Raw genomic sequence first — 22,215 nt, forward strand, 5'->3', positions numbered from 1 at the left:
TGAAAGAAGAGCTGTTACCCTGTTTCTTTTCTCCCATTTTGAGACCATTGTTTTTATTGTTTTTGTTTCTTGACTTCTCACTTATTCTTTTGATTATACTATCTATATTACTAAGTTTAATAGATACCTTTTTGAAACATTAACATACAATTCACATATCATAAAATTTCACCCATTTAAAGTGTTCAATTTGGTGGCTTTTAGTATGTTCAGAAAGTTGTGTAAACATCACCACAATCTAATTTTAGAACATTTTCACCACCCTGAAGATTCTGCAGTGCTGTCCCAGCAGTCATTCCTGGAGATCCAGGCTATAATATTCCAGTGATTTTTTTTTTTTTAAAGATTTTTTATTTATTTGACAGAGAGAGATACAGCGAGAGAGGGAACACAAGCAGCGGGAGTGGGAAAGGGAGAAGCAGGCTTCCTGCCGAGCAGGAAGCCCGATGCGGGGCCCGATCCCAGGACCCTGGGACCATGACCTGAGCCGAAGGCAGACGCTTAATGACTGAGCCACCCAGGCGCCCCTATTCCAGTGATTTTATAACCAACTGCTCCTCTATCTACATAATACTCTATCAAGAATATGTTGATGCTGGAGATTTCTCTCTCTGTCTTCTCTTTTTCAAGCCAACTTTCCCTAATTGTTTCAACTGCCCCCACTATTTCAGAACTTCTCACCATTCTCCATGTTTTTCTTTCCTTTTTTTTTTTTTAAAGATTTTATTTATTTGTCATAGAGAGAGAACACGCACAAGCAGGGGGAGTGGCAGGCAGAGGGAGAAGCAGGCTCCCCGCTGAGCAGGGAGCCCGAAGTGGGGCTCCATCCCAGGACCCTGGGATCATGACCTGAGCTGAAGGCAGACGCTTAATGGACTGAGCTACCCAGCATCCCTCCACATTTTTCTTTATAGGCTTTTTGATATGATCATGTCCTTATCAAAGTGGACTGTCTAGAGTAAGACACAGGCTGTGTGGTCTGGCTAGTGTACATGGGATAATTGCTGTCTTTTATAGCTGATGTTATTGGTCATAAGGCCTTGATTGATACACAGAAATTCTGAAATCTGTCAACATTCCCAACACTCCCACAATATCTGTAGTTTCCTGCTTCTAAGGAGTACTAATAACTTAAAAAAAAAATATTGGGGCTGGGAGTAGGCAAAGGGAAGATGAATGTGGGGAATTGCAACTAACAAAAACTTAATGTACACCCAACATAACCATAAAGCCTCAGTTAATTCACTACAGTTGCACTTCTGAATTTGCTAGTATCCTGAAAAATAAACAGATTAAAACTAAGATTGGGAATAGGTGTATATCTTGCAATAGGTCAGACATCTGTGGGGTTTGTGATAGTACTAAATGAGTAAGTGTTATATTTCTATCACATGTGACATTATCTACAGTAAGGAAAACGAGCAAATAATTATATTTTGAAGGAAGAGGATAAAAAATGCTTATATCCCATTTCTGCTGAGAGTTTTCCCAAAGTTATTAAATAAAAACATTTGTGACCTAGGGTGAAGCTTAGGAAATAGAGGTCTTTGCACTGATTTTTTTTTTTTCTTTAAATGTTAGACTACTACCAGTGGATAGTTTAATGATTCTAAATGGAAACTGTGGAAAAGCAGGTCTAACAGTAACCAGATGTCCTGGGATTTAGAATGGTATGCAAAAAGTAGCTGCCTATATAAAGTCTTTGAAAACTTAACAATGCTTGTCATTTCTTATTTTCTTTTATGAACTATTTAAAAAATATAATAAAGCACAGAATTAATATAAATACCAAATACCATCACTCATTTAAAAAATATTAGCATTTACCATATTTGCTTAAGAAAATTTTTACAGAAATTAATCATTACAGAAATAGTTGAAATCCCCTCCTGTTTACATTTCCCCATTTTTGTACCCAGAGGCAACTCATCTCCTGAGGTTAATATATATGCTTTCAGTCCATATTTTTTACTATTTTTATATTGTAATTTTGCCTGTGTGAACCCATGAAAATTTAGAGTAGTTTTGGACACCAAAAAACATTTACATACATCATACCTCATGGTTTCCAATGTCATGGTTTCCAATCTAGATACCAAGGTGCTCCCAGAGTGCCACAGTGAACTTACAGGTGTGCTGTGAGATATTTTAAAATTTCAAGAGAAACATTGCAGTATTCAACATCTTTCAGACACCACATCAGCCACTATAGTGCTTGAGGTAGTTCACAATTTCAACATTTTAATTTCAGCACATTCTTCTTGATAGCGTTATGTCTTTGAGAAGCTGGTCTTTTGGTGAGTGCTGTCATAGAAAGCAGTGTGAAGATTGTGTGAAAATCAATACACAACAGGGAAAAAAGGTGGCAGTGTCCAATCTAATTTCAAGGTTTGAGAAGTTGTGAAGTGCTCAACAGGCACACACATCCCAATAATAACTAATTTAAGGATGGTTATGTAAGCATTGAATTAAAATAATATTTTCCTTGCAATTTATGTTTATTATTTTTTTGTATGACCACTAAGTGTCTGGAACATAAATACTTATTGAGCTGTTTAGAACTAAACTACAAAATAAATGGTTCTGTTAGGTATATTTTTAGGCTAAGTTTGCTGAGGAAACATTACTAGGACACTAAGTGCTCTGTTAAAAAATAATAATGAGACACTGAGGGCTCTTGTGAACTAAGAAATACTGGGTCATTCTGCAACATATTTTGGTTTCACTTAACATTATGTTCGTGATTATCTGTTTTGGTACATATGGACCCAAAAGGCATTTTAGCTGCTGTATATAGTGCTGTGTGTTATTCCATTGTGTAACTGAGCCACAGTTTATCTATTTATTTCCTGCTGATGCACATTTAAGCGTTTCTTCTCTTCCCTTCCCATCCCCTTCATTTCTCTCACTTCACTCTTTTCTTCATTTTCCTCCTTCCTTCTTTCCTTTTTTCTTTCTTCTTTTTTATTTTTCTATTACAGTCAATTTCACAGTAAATATCTTTGTAAATATCTCCTTGTGTAAATGTGAGAGAATTTCTGTATTTGAATTGCTGGGTTTAGAGAATATACATTTTTAACTTTACAAGGTAATGGAAAATTAGTCTCCAAATTTTTCTGAGTTCCCCTTTCTCCATACTTTTTCCAATAATAGATATTGATAGACTTTTAAACTTTTGATAAGAAGATAGGAGTAGTGTATCTATTTGCTACTTTAATTTTATCTTATAGAGTTGAGCTTCTCTTCATATTATTATGGGCCAATCAGGTGTTGTTTTCTCTGATTTTTCCAATTTTATTCTCTCAGCAGTTTTTAAAGTTATAATGCTTATTTCTTTATTGATTTGTTGCAGCTTGTTATATATTCTGAAGAGAAATGCTTCACTGGTTATATATGTTGCAAATATCTTCTTTTAGTCTATTTCATGTCTTTTATCCATGTTTATAATGTTTGGAGTTTTTTTGTTTGTTTATATTGAGAGAATGATGGTTTTTCTCATTTAATCTCTGAATATGGTGTGTATCACTAAATATATTTTCTTTTTTATTGAGGTAAAATTGGTATATAAGATTATATAAGTTTCAGGTGTACAACATTATAATTTGATATCTATATACACTCCAAAGTAATCACCATAAGTCTAGTTACTACCCATCACCATAAAATTGAGCCCCTTGACCCATTTTGCACAACTCCTTCCCCTCTGATAGCCACCAATCTGTTCTCTGTATTATAAACTTCTGTTTTGTTTTGTATATTCTGCATATAAGTTGAAATCATATGGTATTTGTCTTTCTCCATCTGACTTATTTTACTTAGTATAATACCCTCCAGGTCTATCTGTGTTGTCACAAATGGCAAGATTTCCTTCTTTTTTATGGCAGAGTAGTATTCCATTGTGTATATACACCATATCTTTATCCATTCCTCCATTGATGAACACTTAGGTTCTTTCCATATATTGGCTATTGTAAATAATGCTGCAGTGAATACAGAAGTGCATATATCTTTTTGAATTAGTGTTTTTGTATTCATATTTTCTGATGTTGGACAATTCTTACATTCCTGGGATAAATATTTTATAATATAATTGTTATGTATTTATGTGTATATGTACACACATGCACAAGCATTTTGCACATTTAGTTTGCTATTTCCTTTAGAATTTTTGCATCTAAGTTCTTAAGTTAGATTAGCATATACGTTTCCTTTCTTGTGTTCTCCTTTTTTGTATCAATTTTGCTATCAATTATTGATCATAAAATTACTCAGGCTTTCTATTTCTTACTGTATTGATTTTGTTATGTTGCACTTTTCTGCGAAATTACCCATTTGATTTCAGTTTGTAAGTTGATTGCCCTTTCCTTGTTTAGTATATTCTCTCATAATATTTTAATGTTTCCTTTATCTTTAGAGATACATTCTGTTCATTCCTAAAGTTTAATTAGTGCCTTTTTCTTGCTTAATATTTAATGATTAATAATATTTTGATCAGTATAGATTTTATTGTTAGGTTGAATTTTGACAATTTCACATGGTTTAAACCAATATTTTACTATTTTTTTAAAGAACCAGTTTTGGCTTTTTAAAGAACCCATTTTCACTCTTTGTTGTATATAAGTTCTGTGTCATTAATTTTTGTTACAATCTTTATTATTTATTTCCTTCTTTATTTGGTTTTATTCTGCTATTATTTTTTAACTTGGTAAGTTAGATCCTTAACTAATTAATTTTACAACTTTTTAACATGTAATATATGCATTTAAAGTCATAGATTTTCTACTAAGTACCACTTTAGCTGCATCCCACAGGTTTTGATATGTAGTGTCTTTATTGTTGTTTAGTTTTAAATATTTAATATTTTCATTATGATTTTTTGACTCATAGAATATTTATAAATGTGTTTTTTAGTTTCCAAATATATAGGGATTTTTAAACTGGCTTTTTGGCCTTAATTCCTGGTATTACTGGACTGTGGTCAGGTAACATGCTTTGTATGATGTGAATTCTTTGGTGTTTGTTGAAACTTCTTTTATGGATCAGTAATGAATTTTATAAATACTACATGTTAGTTTGGCAAGAATATGCAATCCTCGAGGGGAAATGTTTCTACACATCTACTACTAATTTTTTTTGCCTCATCTCCGGAAGTATCTTCTGCATCATGATTCACTCTTTTACTTTCTGCAAAGTTCTGCCGGAATGTCATGTTAGAATGCATTTTTGTCAGCATTCTATACCTGCTTCTTCAGAACTTTGCTCTCTTTTCCCTTATCCTGCTTTTTATTTTTGGCATTATCAGTACAGGACCTTATATTTCATATTTTATATTCATTGTCTCCCTTACTAGAACATAAACTTGATAAAGACAGGAATGATGTTCTATTCACTACTGTATCTTCTGGGTCTAAAATCATACTTGCCTTCAACAGGCATTTAATATATAGTTGTTGACTGAATTAACAAGAAGAGCTGTTTCTGATATTATGGTGATCTTCTTTTTAGTTGTCACACGAGAGTTCTGTAGCTCCTTGCAAAGTGTTTTAGCATTCCCTTCTATCCTGTGACCCTAGATCTGTGTCCATAAGAGTCTAAAGAAATCCAAATTCTTTTTGTGTTAATTTTTAAGCTTTGATTTTATGTTCTAAAAATAGAGTGTAAATGCTGATTCCTAAGGTGCCCATGGAACATATCTGGGTTTCACATTTCTTTCATGTAACTTTTTACCACCTAGAGCCCTATGAGGAATTCAAGTGTTTTTTACTGCTTCTCCATGCTAGTCTGTAGATTTTTTTCTACTCCTAATCTGATGGATTGGGCATCCATTATTAAGCATGTCTCAGTTGTTCCTCCATGCCTCTCTTTGGCTTTAGGTCCTGTCTGTTGTCCACACATTGGTGTTAATATTCCATATATCATTCTAAATATCTGGGTATATGTGAATATGATGCCCTACGGTCCAACAAGGCTTTCCCCTCTCCTCCCCCCTTAGCTCTGGCTTTGAGTTCTTTTTTTCTGATACTCAGAGATGTTCCTTTCTATCTTTTATTCTAACTTGGCTCAGTTTTTAATTATCCTAAATTATCCTAAATATCTGTGTATTTGAAGTGAAAGAGACATACAATCACATTAGTAGAATATTTACTGCAATTAATAGCATTGCATAGTAGCCCGACTTTACTTCTGATAGGTCCGTTACGATCTTTATGTGAATCTTTGTCAAGTTTGTTTATAGCATGGTAATCCCCTTACAGAAGATGCATAGTAAGTGCACTAATATATCTAGCACTTGATTTGGATTATGTTGCCCTATTTCTTCACTGGATGACATCCTTCTGTGCTGTCATATCAATAATCATATGTGATTTTTTCCAAAGAAAATATCCTTTAAGCTAACAGTTCACATCATGCAGTGTGTATTTCTGTGTGTGTGTGTGTGTGTGTGTGTGTGTGTGTGGTGGGAGGGAGGAAGAGGGAGAAAAAGAAAGAGGTTAAAGGGTTTAAGTGGGGAGAGAGACTGTTCCAAAGAAAACAATAGTTGAGGAGAAGAGGAGAGCTAGGGAGGGGATGGGAAGTGGGTGAGAATACAATAAGACAGCTCGTAGTTAAACAAGACAAATCTTTGGCAAGGTTGGTTTAATTCTTTTCACTGAGGCAGATGAACTGTAGTAGAGGCAGATAAATTATCCCAATGCCAGTCTGCCCTCCCCTTCAACTCCTTGGACCTGACTTCTTTTCCTATGTAGCTAAACTGCTTCTTTTTGCTGATATGTGAGTGAAGTTGAGAGGTTTGCACTTAGACTCAATTTTGGTACTTTGTGATTTGTGCTGTGTTCATGTCAGTAGGGGAGAATTGGTCCCTCTGAGTACAGAGCAAGTAGCTATCATCCTGATTGTATGTGAAAGCTTCTGTTCTATCATGTGATATTAACAGGAACCCAGGATCAGCAAACATGTGTTCTTTTGGAATTGCTTTTCTTCAACATTCTCAACACATAGCAAGAACATAGGTAATAAAGGAGGTATTGATGTCTCACAAGTGAGACATGAGCACTTCATCCTCTTTTGCAAATATTGCAATGTTTTGTGATCTTTCATATCAGAAAAGAGAAAGAATCTTCAGCTATATCTTTAATGAATCAGTTACTTTATGAAGCTTTTGAAAATGTTATTTTGCAGATAGATTCAACAATCTTATCCCTATTGTGTAATTTAGTGGTAAGCTTTCTGCATTCATCTTACCTGGGAAGGTCAAGCTTTTTATGACCTCAAAAAGTCTGATCCTTGTTTTGTACAGACAATTACCTAAATGTTCCCATTATTTAGAATGGATATTTCAACTATCTCAAGGTTTACTTTTACTAGAATTCTCAAGTGTTTTCATTTATTGAATAGTGAATCCAACTGAAGCAGTTTTTATAATATTATCTAAAACCTTATATTTTCTCATTTTATTTGAAAATTTGTGGTTGTGTGACATGTGATGTAACTTAAGAACAAACTTTACATTTAAATGTTATAGCTTTCACATTTTTACAGATGTCTGGTTGAAGCTAAAAAAATATTTTGACACCATAGGCTCTAGAGATTTATGTAGCCAGAAGAGATAAAGTGGAAATGGATGGCAGAAAGGTAGAGTATTGGTTATCGCAAATAGAAGGGCTGATAACTTAATGAAAGCTGATTGGCAATAGAATTTATTATAACAACTGTAAAGTGGAAAATAGAAAATGATAGTGCTACTGATTAATAAATATTATCTCATGACAATGTGGATCAACATACTATCATATAGAATCTTTACACACCAAGTTTTAGTTTAATTGTGTAGCTATTTTGGTGTTGGAATATAATTTTGAGAAGCATAAAATGAGTTTTAGAATGCCTTTTGAAAATAGTTATCAATCATCATCAAGTAAAAAGGTATTTAGTACTTTGGATATATGAAGGTGTGTTTTACTTGAGAAATTTAGAAGACCTAAAAAAACTTGAGGAAGAAACAATTCTTATAATAGATGTAATGAAAATGTAACTTGAAATGGCCTGACAACATTTTCAATAAAACACTGGAAGAGGAATCAGTAAACATCTTGAAGACAAAGGAATCATGAGCAATGAACAAAATGAGTTTATTACAAACAAATCATGCCTGACAAAATTAATAGTTGTTTAAAATAGAATTGCAAAATTAGCATGGATAAAGGGAATGTATTTTTTAAACTTCAACCAAGTATTTATTGTGGCTTTTCAAAAATAATTTTAATGTTAGGATACAAATAATATGATGGATTGGATATTTATGGAAAGATGAGGATTCTACATAAGGCCAAAATGTAATGCCAAGAATATGCCTAAATTGATTTTGGGAGTAGGTGGCAGTGACAAGGGTGACCTGAGGGGCTTGGGTCCCCTGTAATTACCATCAATCCCCCCCAAAAATATTATAATTCATGTAAAAGCAACTTGTATATCTCACAAAAAGAGCTTCTATTACAAGTCCTCATAATACCCATTATAATTAAATTTTGTTGCTAAATCTCTCCATTCTTTAGGCTTTACTGATGAGTTTAGACCAGAAGTCAACAAATCTGTCCTACTGTTTTTTTTTTAATTGAGATATAATTGATATATAACAGTATGTTAGTTTCAGGTGTACAACATGATTTGATCACCACCAATAAGTCTAGTTAACATCCATCACCACACATAGTTACAATATTGTGTGTGTGGTAAGAACTTTTAAGATCTACTCTCTTAGCCACTTTCAAATATACAGTATAATATATTTTTTTTTAAGATTTTATTTATTTGACAGAGAGAGACATAGCGAGAACAGGAACACAAGCAGGGGGAGTGGCAGAGCAGAGAGCCTGATGTGGGACTCCCCAGGACCCTGGGATCATGACCTGAGCTGAAGGCAGACACTTAGCGACTGAGCCACCCAGGCGCCCTACAGTATAATATTTTTAACTATAGTCACCATGATGTTCATTACATCCCGAGGGCTTACTTCTTTTATGACTAGAAGTTAGTACCTTTAGACCACCTTCACCCATTTCACATACAACCCAACCCCCTTCTCCACCCCTCCCTTGCACCCTGGCAGCTACCAATCTGTTCTTTGTATCTACGAGTTCAGTTCTTTTGTTTTTTTGTTTGTTTGTTTGCTTATTTGTTTTTAAGATTCCATAGATTCCATTAGATGTAAGTAAGCTCAGACAGTATTTGTCTTTCTCTGTATGACTCATTTCACTTAGCTTATAATGTCCTCAAGATCTTTCTATGTTGTTGCAAAGAGCAGGATTTCCTTCTTTTTGATGGCTGAATAATAGTCCATTGTATATACATGTCACTTTTTTTTTTTAATGCATTCATCCATCTATCAACAGTTACATTATTTCCATGTCTTAGCTATTGTAAATAATGCTACAGTGAACATTGCGGGGTGGGGGGGTGCAAATATCTTATTGAGATAGGGATTTCATTTCTTTTGGTGTATACTCAGAAGTGGAAATGCTGGATCATATGGTAATTCTATTTTTAATTTTTTGAGGGACCTCTATATTGTTTTCTATAGTGGCTGCACCAATTTACATTCCTACCAACAGTGAACAAAGGTTTCTTTTTCTCCACATCCTCACCAACCCTTCTTATCTCTTGTCTTTTTGAAAATAGCCATTCTAACAGGTGTGAGGTGATTTGGTTTTGCTTTGCATTTCCCTGATGATCCTACAGTATTTGTAAGTAAAGTTTTATTGAAATATAGGCATGTTGATTTGTTTGTGTATTTATTGCCTATGGCTGCTTTCATGAGATGATAGCACAGTTGAGTAATTGAGACAGAAAATGTATGACCTACAAAGCCTAAAATATTTCTCATTTGACCTTTTACAGAAAGTTTTCTGATCCTAGTTTAAATGAATGATTTTTTTTAACCTTTAGAAGCATTTAGAATTGTCAAATCTGAGCATGTTTGTACACTGTATGAAGGAGGCAGTGAATCTGTACATGTTACTACTCTTAGTTGTATCCTGACTGTTTCATGTTTCATGGGTACTGACTCATCCATTTCAGCAATAAATATCCAAAATGAGATATGTGACACTGTCACTGCCTTCATTCAGTTTCATTCAACCATTCTTGACATTATAAAAGTTGATGATGGTGTATCAATAGGTTTAATGGGGGAATGTGAAGGGAACTGTGGTTGAGAAAAACAATGATATTATCTTAAGTATCAAGACAGGTTAGGTCTAATTCTCTGACAATTTATTTTTTTTAGAACTCTCTAAGTGGGGACGCCTGGGTGGCTCAGTCAGTTAAGCGTCTGCCATCTGCCTTCAGCTCAGGTCATGATCTCAGGGTCCTGGGATCTAGCCCTGCATCGGGCTCCACGCTAAGTAGGGAGTCTGCTTCTCCCTCTCTCTCTGCTCCTCCCCCCTATTTGTGCTCTCTCTCTTGCTCTCTCTCTCTCAAACAAATAAAATCTTAAAAAAAGGGGCGCCTGGGTGGCTCAGTCGTTAAGCGTCTGCCTTCGGCTCAGGTCATGATCCCAGGGTCCTGGGATCGAGCCCCGCATCGGGCTCCCTGCTCCACGGGAAGCCTGCTTCTCCTTCTCCCTCTCCCACTCCCCCTGCTTGTGTTCCCTCTCTCGCTGTGTCTCTCTGTCAAATATATAAATAAAGTCTTAAAAAAAAAAAAACTCTCTAAGAGTCACCAAATTTATCTTGGATCTTTCTCCCAAATGTAATTATGTTAGGGGCAGAACATTCCTCAGCCTGGGATTTAACTTTAAAAATAATCATCTTGTTCACTGTAAATGCTTGATAAATACTTATGGATTGAATATTAATAACTATTTTTGTATGTATATTTATTTTTCAGATATTTGAGTGCTTACTATATGCCTATATTACTATAGGCATAATGCTTAGGGGCAAGCAATTTGGCACTGAATTATATGTAGCTAAACTGATAGGATCCCTAACGTAGGAAGATAGACAGTGAATGAGTTAATAAATAAACAAAATGATTGCAGAGAGTGATAACCTGTGACAAAAAGAAAGCTGGTAGTAGAATAAAGAGTGACTTGGGGCAGAAAGTGTGGGTATCAGGATAAAGAGTAATGAGGTACCATTTGACCTGAGATTAAATGAGAAGGGGAAGCCATCATGAAATGATCTGGGAGAAGAGCCTTAGAAGAACAAGTTTGAAAGCCCCCAACACGTGTGGCCTGATAAAGGAATAGAAGAAGACAAATGTGGATCCTAGTAAGAGTTTGTGTGTGTGTGTGTTGTGTTAATTTAAGATCCACCATGTTTTGTGTTTCTGTGAGAGTGTTAGTGGGAACGGCACATAAGGTTAGCCCTGTGTATATTTTTAGGTATCTAAATGATCATATTTTCAAAACTGAAATGTAAGTGTCTGAGCTAAAATGAGAGCAATTGAACTGATTATATCTGAATCAATTTTTGTTGAATCCAAAGGAAGAGCATGCATAGGTATCTGGATAGGTATAGGAGAAGAGTAAGAAGGGAAAGCATTGAGATAGAGCTTTGGAGAAATTGGAGATTAGCATTGATTCTTTGGCTCCAAGACCATGTAGATTTCAATTACATGAATGCTCCTTAACATATTATAGGCCTGAATAAATGTTTGCTGAATCAATGTATATTGGTTTAATCTGATTGGATTGGAGGGTACAATTTCTGCATTAATTGGAAGAGAGGATACACAATGGAACCAGATTATGGAGGACTTTGTAAACCAAACACATTGGATTTGATAGTGTAAGTGTTTGGGAATCAGTATAGGGAATAAGGTAATAGCTAGATGATTTCCAAATATTTGTTTTATTATGGTATGTAGGATGAGTTAGACACAAAAGGAGCTGAGGATGGTATTTTATTCCAGATACACTTTTTTATTTTAACCAGGTTTTCATTCCCAGCCTGGCTTGGCTGCATTGGAATCAATTACTTCATTAAAAGTCCCTGGATCTAATGAAGAAAAGCTGCCTCAGTTACCAAGTTTCTTTCTTGTTATGCATTTTTGCATCTATATTCCTGTTTGCCCTTGTCCAGCTTTCTTTCCTGTTTATCTGATCTTTAACCATTTTCAGGACTCTGAACATTCGGCCTTATTTTGCCCTTTTATATTTGTATCTTACTGGTATCTGCTTGATTGCATTTATATGTAGGAAGTAATTCAGTAAAAATCAAATGGAACAAATTTATAACTGAAAGCTTTTCTGTACAAACTATAAAAAAGCTCTTTCTATCTTTTTTCTTTTCTTTCTTCCCTCCCTCCCTCTCCATCCCTCTATCTTTCTTTCCAGCCTTTGCTCATTATGGGACACTGAAAATATTAAGGTTGGTGCACTGAAAGCAAATGAGATACGAATTTGTTGCTATCTCTGGGAGCACGCAATCCTTCTGTGAGAAGGATACAGCAAGAAAATTTTCATGTTGTTGCAGCTTTAGCCACAGAAGCAACTTGTGGGCTCTCACCTTTGTGAACTGTTATTATGACAATATGGGCCATTTATCCTGTTGTCTTGGTTGGCCTATAGACTATATAATCGTTCAATTTTGTATCTCACCAGAACTATTTCCAAAAAGGAAATGGAGGGTCAGCTTTTATTGTAGGGTTCTGCATTTACTGAGATAGTGGTGCCTTATTTTTTCATCTGGGCATTTGATTCTGGGAAATTAACAATGGTATTTAACTGCCAGCCGCACAGAGGTGGTACCAGTTTTGTCAGCAACTTACAAACAACTCCCCAAATGTGTATGTCTGGGAAAAACAGTATGAATGTGTCTTGCATAGTAGTGAAGAGGTGGACTTGTGTTACATATGGAACCACATAAGAGAAACCATCAGCTCATGACGGAAACTGAAAATATAATACTGTTTGTAGAAGTGCAGCCTCTGGCCTGATTGACTAGGTGTGAATCCTGGTTCTATCATTCCGTAGAGGGGCGATCCTTGGGAAATCACGGTAATCTCTCCATGCCTCAGTTTACATATCAATAAGATGAGGATAATGACATCTGATATCTAGCTACCCACCTCCTAGTTTTTGTGAGGTTTAAATAAGCAAATATACATAAAAGTGTTTAGAATAAAACCTGAATACAGGGAATTTTTATATATTTGCGATTATCTGATAATCTTTAGAAGTAAAGGTGAACATTGCAGAGCTTTCTCTCTGACCCTGACTCCTCTAAGAGTTACAAAAGTGTAAGAAAATTGTTGCCACTTCTAGAATGTGGAATGATTTGAAAACAGCACTATTTTGTTTTAAAGCTCAAACTCTCTCTGGTAGTGCAATTATCCTAAAAGGAAACATGCTTAACCTTTAACCAAGACTAAATTAAGCAGAGTTGTTTTTACACTCCCCTTTTAGAAGAAAGGAAACAAATCATAAGAAAATACTTCATTATTAGAGATGTCTTCAAAAAGCAACTTTAAACATCCTTGTTATGCCTGGGGTTACTGTGTTGTCAGTATAATCCCCAATGTGAAAATGTTGGGGTTCGGGTTGTACTTTCAAGAAAGAATTCTTGAGACATCTTTGGTGCAAAAAGATGATTTTATTAAAGCACAGGGACAGGATCCAGGGACAGAAAGAGCTGCACTGGGGTTGTGACTGGTGACTGATTAATATACTTTCAAGTTGGGAGGAGGTTAGGGATAGCCTAAGTCTCTAAGGAATTCTGGAAGCAAGGTTTCCAGGACCTTGATGGGCCTAGCTGTTAGGAAAAGGTCATTTATTACTGTCTAGTAAAACCTTAGTCATGAGATCCTTCAGACGTGTATCAGTGGGCCATATCCTTGGAGGATGATTGCCAAAATATATCTTGGGGTGGGGGTGGGGTAGAGATAAAGGAGATTTCCAAAGGAAATTTGTATATGTTTTATATGTTAAAGTAGACTTACAGGATCCTGGGGGCGGGGGTAGGGGGCAGAATAATGTTAAGCTAAGATTGCCTTTTGCTCTTAGCAAAGCGTCAACATCGAGGCAATTGAGTTCCTAGAGGAACATCACTTATGACCCCCCAAAAGATTAAGAACCATCCTCTATGGCAGTATAAATTTTTCATCTTTAATGAAGATACAATTATAAAACCCTATTTACCAAGGCAGGAAAATCTGCTAGTATATCTTAGGTTTTTAGTTAAAAGAATCAAGGCAAAAACTTTTATTGTCTCTGGTGAACCCTTAGGTAACCAGAATTTAATTAACCAGCATTCCAGGTAATCGATGTTTCCTTGTGTCAAGGAGCAGTCATTCTTCAATATATTAGCTGAGCTAGTATTTCATCCAGAAAAAATGATGAATTTTATTTACTGTTAATTCTTTTCTTTCTGTCCTTCTAGTTTTGGGATTATTAACATTTTCCATAGTTTTGTAATTGTATATTTCTTATGATATGCTTAGGAATAAGAACATTATATAAATGCTCCAAAACCATAATTATATCCATCTCATTAATATAATTTAGTAGAGAATATTTCTACTCATTCTGTCCAAATTGTGGAATAAAGTATCTCAAAGAGGACAAGGGACAATTGGAAAGAAGGGAATTTTCCTGATCTCTGAAATTTTAAAAATATGTTGTATTTCTTATGCGCTATGCCAGTGTTTAAATTCACATTTACTTTGATGTCTTTTTTAATTGCTTTTGTTAAAATGGCCTAATAGAATATTTTAAAATAATTGATTTATGGATTCTTAGAAAGCGTACACATTCCAAGCTCAAAAACTTTAAAGTTTTTAGTTCAAGGAGTTTAAGTAGATAATTCAGAAATGCATTCTGTTTGCCTGTTAATAATTAAGCAGGTTAGACTGTGTACTTTTTATAGTCATTGAGTTTTAATTTATTTATTTGTTGGTGTGTTGGTTTTTAAGAATTTATTTAAGACGTTCTGCTACTGGGAAATAAAAATGAACGGAGTGAAGCTGCACATAATAAAGGAAAGGGATTGGGTTACTTTTAAAGAGACAAGTGACAAAAAAAGAAATTGACTGGATTTTAGGATTAAAAGAAGTATTTAGTACATAATCTTTCTGAACTTTTCCCCTCTGTTTGGAGGGGAAACTGAAATACCTAACAGCAAGTATGACTGAGTCAAGTGAATAGTCTTTTGTTGTTGCCCCAGAGCCTGGTTCAATGGAACTTGATTTGATCTTAGATGGCTTCATTATGGGGTTTGGTCAGGTCACTTTAATGGATTCTTGGAGAAGTCTACCATAGAACTTATCAGATTCTCCGGCGCTTTAAAAACTGGTAATATCCAAAGCCAGAATGCATATCTTCATTTTAAGAAGCACCATTATGGACTAGAACTGAATTAGGCTTTTCCAGTCTTCGAGGGACTGCATCTTGTCCTCTTGACCACGTATGTATAGGTTCTTCCTGATGTTCTTTAAGGATTATAAATTGGTTTTCATTTGCCATTTTGATGAGGTACAGTCAAATTTCATATTTAAAATTTTTATTTAATGAAGACTTGTTTTCTATAATTATCAGTAGAGGATAGCCTTCAGCAGTTTCTATTTGTTTTGTTGTATCATTTGCTTGCTTTTAATTTTTATTTATTTGAAATTGTAACTATAATAGTCCTATCACTGAAACTGATGCATGTTCTATTTGTTTTCTCTTATACTAAATAGTATGCTTACTATATAAATATAGCTTCAAACTTCGTAAGTTTTCTACATTCCAGGCTGTGCATTTCTTTGAAAACTTAATTAGATGTGATTGATTAAAATTTGACCTAGGAATCTAAGAGATACTATTATAGGTGGTTGCTGTTTTTGTTTGTTTTTGACAAATCTTATTTTTCTTTCTTTTCTTTTTTTGCTCCATCTTCTTTCTTTCCTTCCTCTTTTATTTATTTTTTTTCAATAGAGGTGCCCTTCAAAAATAGGGACAGATAGACCTTTTCAACTGGCTTTCTTAACATTCAGGAAATCTAGTAATATGTCATCTAATCTTTTTTCTGCAACATAGACTAGGTCTTGTTTTAGTGACTTTAATGTTTGTAAAAAGTAATTTGTGTTTATTGTAGAAAATTTGGAAAGAAATCACAAGAAGAAAAATATCTGCCATAATCTTAATGTCTGAGATTAGTGCTAGGAATAATTTAGTATATAGGTCCTTACATGCTTTTTCTAATGCATTCATGTTTTTTCTGATACATAGATAGACACATACATACAGATCTACATTTATTCACAGAACCAAACATTGCACATAGTCTATATATGTATATATCATATCATAAAAATTATTATTATTAACATTTTGCAACGTGCTTTTTAAGCTTAATGATGCTTTGTAAATTTTCATTTGCCATATTTAATGAAAGCTTAACATTATATCACATATCATTTATTTAGTTCACTGTTTGGAATATTTAGGCTACTTCAATTTGCATTCCTTTCAGTATAGATTAGTTCTACAGAATATTCATTACAGATAACTATTACAGATTAATATTATTTTATATATATCTTAGCTTGTGTTTTTTCTATTGTGAATTCCCTATTCATTTGAAAAAAATGAGGTCTTTGTTTTATTTATTTATTTATAGATTATTAACTCTACGATGTCATATACTTTAAAAATATTTATCGGTTTTATTGTTGGCCTCATATTTATTCAAGATATTTTTTGACTTTGAAAAATTTTTAATTTTAAGTAGTGAAATTGATAAATCATTATGCTTATGTTATATTCTACTACTGTCTATGTGGCTTAAAAGGCATTCTCACCTTGGAATTCAGAAAATTATATACATAGGTCTTCTTACAGCTCTTTGATTACTTATTACATTCAGATGTATCAATCTCCTCTATATTTTGGTGCCTGCTAAGAGGTAGGGAACAAAAAAATTATTTTCCTATGTAATTAGTCTCAACGCTGTGAAAATGCTACCTGTAATACTTATCCCATATTAGCGTCCCTGTGGTCTATTCTACTGATCTGTCTCTTCCACTGCCAATATCACACTGTCATCTACATTTCAATCTTTGGTGAAAACTAACCTTGTTCTCTACTCCTTTGCTGCAGGGTCAAAAACCAACACTTGATATTTTTTTTGTTATAACCTCCTTTTTGGTTTTATTTATTTTTTAAAAATTTGAACTAACTATAAAGCATTAGAACTACTAAAGATAATTTTAGTTCAACAAAGACTTACTGAATGTTTGCTATATACCAGTTTCTGTGCATGTATTAGGAACACATAAATTAATTGGAAACCTGTGTGGTAGAATCCTTGTGCTAGAAAAATGTATTAATCTGATGGAGGCAGATAGTGTGTGTAAATGGTCAAGATAGTGGCCTAATATTGATAACTTTATTTTTTTTCTGATTCTTTTTTACTTTTTTTAATCTACGACTTATTGACTCTAGGCATTTTATATGCTTTTCTTTTTTATCTTCCTTAAAACCCAGAAAAAATTAAGTGACATTGATTTAAAGGAGTTAGATTGACTCAGGCATATGAAATATGATGACATTTTTCATATTCATATAGTCTATTTACTTTTTCTAATTAATGAACTGATAATTGTGTCTTCCTACTTTCAGTTCTGTAAATTTTTATTGAATATTTGCTAGGCACTATTTAAGGAGCCATAGGGAAAGAAAAATGTATGTCTTTGACAAATTTATAATTTAGTGGGGGAAATTCATTATTTATAAAATAATAGCAATATAATAAAATAATAGATATTGAGAGTTTTGTTTGCTGTGTGCATTGTACAAAGCAAGGCAATATATATTAACTTGTTTACCTCTTATAATAGCCCATCTAGTCCCCTAGATACTTTTTTGACACTCTCTCACTTCATGTACACTTTTTCTTATTTTCACCTCCTCTGAGAAGCTTTCTCGTCCAAACCAATTTAAAATATCTGCCCATGTTACTCCTAATGTCGTTACCTTACTGTTTGCACTCATAGTACTAATTATATGACATTATAATTTTAACAACTTACTTGCTTATTGTTTGTTTTCCACTGCTAGAATGAATATTGAATGGAAGACTAAACAATGGGTTGTAGAAGTTTGCAGTTGTGGAAGAGCAAAGTTTAATATATAAAATTTAACTTCTTTAAGTCTAAATTTCTTTATCTGTAAATGGATGCAGACTTAGTGCTTGTCTTATAGGTTGATCAGGCTGTTCATTATTTCATTCAATAAATATTCATTGATCTTAGTATATGGCAGACACTCTTCATGATATTGGGAATACAGTGAAAAAAGACAGTGTCTGTCCATATGGCACTTCCATTCTAGTGGGGGAGACAATAGAGAAAAATTACTTTTATAATATATCATGTAATGGTCAAATTAATTTTCTCCAAATTAAATTTCTCCACCTCATCCCTACAATCTGAACAATTTTTTTTCTATTTATTCTGTTTATCCATTATTAATGGTTCTAATCACATTCCTCCCAAAAGATTCTAACTTTCTAAAGTTTGGTGTTGCAGAGTAAATGTGATATTACTCATGTATCCTGACTATAACAGGACTAGCACCTTCCTTTCCTCAATCCCATTTATCAGTACAGCTTAAACTCAGGTTTGTTTCGGTTTACTGGTATAGTTTGATGTTTGATTCTTTGTTTTCCCTTCATAAAATATTATTTATGCATATTAAAGATCCAGTCAGTTAAAATCCTTAGATCTTTTTCATTTTAATGTTTTTGTTGTTGTTGGTTTTTTTTGTTTGTTTGTTTTTTGTTGTTTTTTTTTACTGTACATGCACCGGCTAATAGGATTGGCTTATGTTTATGTATGCGTTTCCATTAGTAAAACTGCTTTTGAGATTTTGAATGGCTGAATCAAATAATCTCTCTGGAGATTATTAGTAGATAGGACATCAAGGTCATCATTGAAATTTCATGGCAAATTTAGAGGGATAACTTTCCAAGGACATAAAATAGCAAATTCAATTTTTAATAGGAGAATTGTTTCTAGTTAATTTTTTTTGTATTCAAACTCACCAAATTGGCTTTAAAGGCACCTCAGCATCCTGCCTGCTTTACTGCTCCCAGTCCTAGGTTTGAGTATATACTATCAAACGCATGTGGATGGAAAAGAATTTAAAAGTGACTCATTCATTTGTTTGACATCCCTGCCTCCAAATCTGTGTAGGACCCTACAATAATAGCCTTGCTTGCTGAGACAGGAGACATAAAGCCATGTTCTAATGTCAGTTCATTAGGTACTGTATACCAGTTCAAGCTATATTGAACATGTTACCCTCTGCTCCCTGTTTCTTTCCTTCCATTTACTTTTCATTCTCTGGATTATCTTCCTTTATGCAAATCTCTTTAACCTCACTCATTATTTTGAGGATAGGGCCTGTGTTTTATGTTTGTATTTTTCCTAACTCATCAGTACTTACCAGTATATTATACACAGTAGATCTTTGCAAAATCTCTGATAATTAAGAATAGACAAATACATGGGCTAAACTATTTGGGATTACCTTTTTTCAATTATACAAACATAAATGTAAAAACTTTAATTGTGTAAATTAAGAAAGCTTCTAATAATACTGTAATAAATACCCTGGTCTGCATCTAAATCCTGTATACACATTGATTTAAATCATGTATTTGTGCCATACTTTACTTTGTACTTGTACTGCACATACAGAAGTGAATGTGTTAGCCTTTCTTTTCTTTTGAAAACTATAGATATTAGTTGGCACACACAAACTCAGCTACCTACTTCTCTTGACTAGTTATAGACTTACTGTGGAAATGTAAATTGCTTCCTTAGCAGATTTCTAATTTTAAGTATTTTCTTTTTACAGTCACACAAAAGAAGTATTGAGGATTGCCCCTTGAGACTCTGAAGACTGAAGGTAATGTCCAGTGATATTTTCTTGAATGGGTTTTGTCTTCTTGAAAAGTTTCATAATATTTAAGGCCTTGGTTTACTGCCTCAGGTCTTTATTGCCCTTTAACACATTAAATATCTTTTTCTATGTCTACCTAAAAAATAATCTGAAATTATAAGTCAAAAAAGAAGAACCCTTGTGTCATGTCAGAATGTCTCAGCCTAATTGGGTGTTGCTATACCTCTTCTTCCTTCTATATGGGAATGTATTATGGCCCTTCTCTGTTTTTGAAATCAGTTTGGAACTCTTCTGATTTTATACCTTTTCTTAAATAGACATATTGGCTCTAAGCCAAAAAGTCAGCACCCATTCATCCTCAGGAAGAGCTTTACAACTAACTATACTAGATAAAAATGCATTTGTTATAGACAATAAAACTGTGCAGGAAATCGTGCAGATGAGATTTAGTGGCTACTTGTAGTCAGAAGTCCAGAATTTCAGGCAAGAAGTGTACAATAGACTTGTGTTGCTGCATTGTGTATAAAGAACTCATAGGGATTGAAGAAGGTTTCTGAGACAAGAGGGGGCTGTAATTACTTTGTTTCTTACATGCATGGTTAGATCTTCCAGCGAGAATAACATGGTAGGGTAATTTATTATAGAAGAGTAAATCACAGATTACATTGGAGGGGGATGGGGTGCTGCGATCCAACCATCAGTTTTGTGAATACATACACTTAAGCATGTGTGATAGCTTGTTTTTAATTTCTTTACACCAGTGCACACCTCAAACATTCCGTTTAGCAGTGGGATATGCAAATTGTTCCAAATGCAGCAGCAGTACTTTCACCTGAATGTCAAAACTGTCAGAGAGGTTTAAATCAAATCTTTATAACATTTTTTAAAAACCAGCCAGCCCCAAGATTGAGGCACCAAACTCACTGCAAAAACTTGATTCCCATGCTTTCAAAATGCTCCAGTATGTCAACAGGGTAATGTCAAAGTTCTAATTCACCTGCTTTCTAATTTTAACCTTTTAAGGATTTTATTTTATTTGGCTTAATTATGATATTTTCTACAAATTAATGATAAATGCCTTGATTAATAAAACCAAATGTCAGAGAAAATGACAACTTGATGAAAAATTAATACTCGGCAATATTTTAAGGTACAGAAGTACTAAAGATGTACTCTTAAACCTCATACTTCATCAGTTCTTTTTGAAGGTGGGTAACAGCATTATTCTTGCACAGAAGTTTCCATTGCCACATGTGTAGATGCATTTTAGCAATATAATTCTCAGCTATTGTTTTTACTACTAACTGTTATAGATAGAAATATATTCGTAATTTTTAATTTCTCCTTTTCCTCACAATATTATTTATTTTTATTTCACAAAATCATGGTAAACTATATTTTAGGTTGGGTGTACAGATAAAGCTACCATATTAAGCATCCAAACAGCAACGCGTGCACATGTGTGCACGTGTTCATGTGCGTGTGTGTGCACGTGTGTATTTCAAGAAATCTCATGGTATAAAATGTAGTAGTTTGCAACTGGATATCTGTTGGACTGTTAGTTCATTTGGTTATGAATATTTCATCTGGAGTATTTAAAAATTATTCGGTAAAAGTATTAAATACAAAGAGAGAGCATCTCTGTTTCAAAGGGAAATAGATTTTAATATGGGGATTTCCTTTTTTTCAATGTTTTTTTCCCTGAGGTTTCATTAAAAGACCTGAATACCAATAAAGAGTTGTAATCTGTTTTTTTCCTATAAATTGTTGGTTAGATAAAAAAACCCTAATGATCAAGAAATATGACTATTTCCCCCTTTTACTGAAGATCATGGAGTTAAAAAAGTTTTAAAGATTTCATGTATTTTCACAAACATCAGGATAACTTTGGGGTATGAATACTTAATTATTTGATTAAATGTTATGCAGAGATAGTAGTATACAAGAATTATAGTCTGTGTTGGTTTTTTATTTTCATATTTCACAGATGAAGCTGCCAACCAAATGAGGGAAGGCACAGTGGCCTCTTCTGTGTTCTGCTTTTGTTTGGTTTGGTTGTTCAGGGATAAAAAGACCCACATAATGCACTGTCAGTGAAATGGACACACTTGGACCATCTGTTCATGTAATGACATGATGGCCATACCTATCAACAGAAATTTCTGCCAACTAATGTTAAAATCACTTTTTTTTGGTAATATGCTGGGAATTCCTAGATAGGGTTTCAGGCATGTTGCTATGCATAGTAAGATAAATAGAGGTAAATGTTGGTCAATGGCTTGTAGATACAATTGTGTTAATCCCAAGGGAAACATTCTTCAGTGGAG

General features: G+C 33.9%; 1 protein-coding gene across 4 annotated transcripts in view; it reads left to right on the plus strand.

Moving 5' to 3' along the window:
- The window catches only part of ZBTB20 (zinc finger and BTB domain containing 20), an 804,401-nt gene that overhangs the window by 131,586 nt on the left and 650,600 nt on the right, over window positions 1–22,215 (plus strand). For all 4 annotated transcript variants that reach the window (XM_035000119.1, XM_035000121.1, XM_035000136.1 and 1 more), the window contains exon 3: window positions 19,844–19,894. The gene's annotated coding sequence lies outside the window, so the exon portion shown is untranslated. The remainder of the gene's footprint in view (window positions 1–19,843; window positions 19,895–22,215) is intronic.

The sequence above is a fragment of the Mirounga leonina genome, unplaced genomic scaffold (assembly GCF_011800145.1).
Source record: "Mirounga leonina isolate KUSES-001 unplaced genomic scaffold, KU_Mleo_1.0 Mir_115, whole genome shotgun sequence".
Taxonomy (NCBI): Eukaryota; Metazoa; Chordata; class Mammalia; order Carnivora; family Phocidae; genus Mirounga; species Mirounga leonina.